General features: G+C 42.8%; 1 protein-coding gene across 1 annotated transcript in view; it reads left to right on the forward strand.

The window, feature by feature from the left end:
• ptprda (protein tyrosine phosphatase receptor type Da) overlaps positions 1–2,500 on the forward strand; it is a 55,304-nt gene that overhangs the window by 47,469 nt on the left and 5,335 nt on the right. The gene's annotated exons all lie outside the window — the stretch shown is intronic.

Consider the following 2,500-nt stretch of genomic DNA (forward strand, 5'->3'; position numbering starts at 1 on the left):
TCTCTCACCCACACCTACCATTCTCTCTCTCTCTCTCTCACCCACACCTACCATTCCTTCTCTCTCCACCCACACCTACCATGTCTCTCTCTCTCTCTCTCTCTCTCTCTCTCTCTCTCTCTCTCTCTCTCACCCACACCTACCATTCTCTCTCTCTCTCTGTCTCTCACCCACACCTACCATTTCTCTCTCTCTCTCTCTGTCTCTCTGTCTCTCACCCACACCTACCATTCTCTCTGTCTCTCTCTCTCTGTCTCTCTGTCTCTCACCCACACCTACCATCTCTCTCTCTCTCTCTCTCTCACCCACACCTACCATTCTCTCTCTCTCTCTCTCTCTCACCCACACCTACCATTCTCTCTCTCTCACCCACACCTACCATTCTCTCTCTCTCTCTCTCTCTCTCTCTCTCTCACCCACACCTACCATTCTCTCTGTCTCTCTCTCTCTCACCCACACCTACCATTCTCTCTCTCTCTCTCTCTCTCACCCACACCTACCATTCTCTCTCTCTCTCACCCACACCTACCATTCTCTCTCTCTCACCCACACCTACCATTCTCCATCTCTCTCTCTCTCTCTCTCTCACCCACACCTACCATTCTCTCTGTCTCTCACCCACACCTACCATTCTCTCTCTCTCTCTCTCTCTCTCTCTCTCTCTCACCCACACCTACCATTCTCTCTCTCTCTCGCTCTCTCTCTCTCTCACCCACACCTACCATTCTCTCTCTCTCTCTCTCTCTCCCTCTCTCTCTCACCCACACCTACCATTCTCTCTCTCTCTCTCTCTCTCTCTCTCTCTCTCTCTCTCTCTCTCTCTCTCACCCACACCTACCATTCTCTCTCTCTCTCTCTCTCACCCACACCTACCATTATCTCTCTCTCTCTCTCTCTCTCTCACCCACACCTACCATTCTCTCTCTCTCTCACACACACACACACACACACACACACATACACACACACACCCTGTGTTAACCCTCATTGTGTGTCCCTCTACAGGAAAAGTGTCATCAGTACTGGCCAGCAGAACACACAGACACACACACAACACACACACACACCAGTGTTAGTTTGTGTGTCAGCTATTTTAGATGTAGTTTTAGTCTGAAAATACCTTTTAGTTTTAGTCACATTTTAGTCATCTCATCCTTGGTTAGTTTTAGTTTTTATCAGTCCTCTAACCCTCTGGACAACTTTAGTCTAGTTGTAGTTATTATCAGTCCTCAAGAGCGGCAACACAGATGAATGAATAACAGCGCACATAAAGCTTCCGATGTGATAGAAGCAAAACAACATGAAATGAAGAGAGAGAGAGTAACCATGGTTTCTAGTTGAGGATAGTTACAATGTAAGTAAGAGAGTAAACATGGTTTCTAGTTGAGGTTAGTTACAATGTAAGTAAGAGAGTAAACATGGTTTCTAGTTGAGGTTAGTTACAATGTAAGTAAGAGAGTAACCATGGTTTCTAGTTGAGGTTAGTTACAATGTAAGTAAGAGAGTAACCATGGTTTCTAGTTGAGGTTAGTTACAATGTAAGTAAGAGAGTAAACAAGGTTTCTAGTTGAGGTTAGTTACAATGTAAGTAAGAGAGTAAACAAGGTTTCTAGTTGAGGATAGTTACAATGTAAGTAAGAGAGTAAACAAGGTTTCTAGTTGAGGATAGTTACAATGTAAGTAAGAGAGTAAACAAGGTTTCTAGTTGAGGTTAGTTACAAGTCCAGTGTCTTGGCTTCACATCAGTTCAAAAGACTGAAGAGTGACTGAAGTGAGCGCCTGGGAGCTGTGTGGGAGAGCCAGTCAGATCAGCTCAATCAGATCAATTCTGCCAATGAGAGGCCTACATTAAAAAATATTCTGCATGCATGGTTAGGATTGGACAAAACGGATTAAAAGTAGATTCATGTCAAATTTAAATGTCCATTAGTCTAACGTGGAATTCTCGTCTCGTCACATTTTTATCGACTAAAATTAAAAGTAATTTGTTACAAATATCGTTTTTTTTCTCCAGGGCATCTGGTCTCGTTATCTTCATAGTTTCAGTCAGGAAAAATAGGTTGTTGGCGAGTATTTTTCCTTGTAGTTATTGTTGACAATATTAACACTGACACACACACACACACACACACACACACACACAGCTTTGTTTTGGTGACATTTCAGGACTTTTGGAGTGTAAAAATGTTTGACCATTAAAAATCTTATTTTCTCTAAACCTAATCCTAGCATTAAACCTAACCTTAACCCCCAGAACCCTAAAAACCCAAAACCTAACTCTTAAGCATAAAATTGCGTTTGAACAAATTCAGGACCTGAAAAAAGGCCTGACCTTTCAAAAAAAAGTTATTATTTTCCAATCTTTTCAGGACATTAATGTATTAGGACATTGGGGTACACACACACACAGACACAGACACACACACACACACACACACACACACACACAGACATAGACAGACACACACACACACACACACACACACACACATAGACACAC

Source organism: Oncorhynchus nerka, linkage group LG18, assembly GCF_034236695.1.
Source record: "Oncorhynchus nerka isolate Pitt River linkage group LG18, Oner_Uvic_2.0, whole genome shotgun sequence".
Classification (NCBI taxonomy): domain Eukaryota; kingdom Metazoa; phylum Chordata; class Actinopteri; order Salmoniformes; family Salmonidae; genus Oncorhynchus; species Oncorhynchus nerka.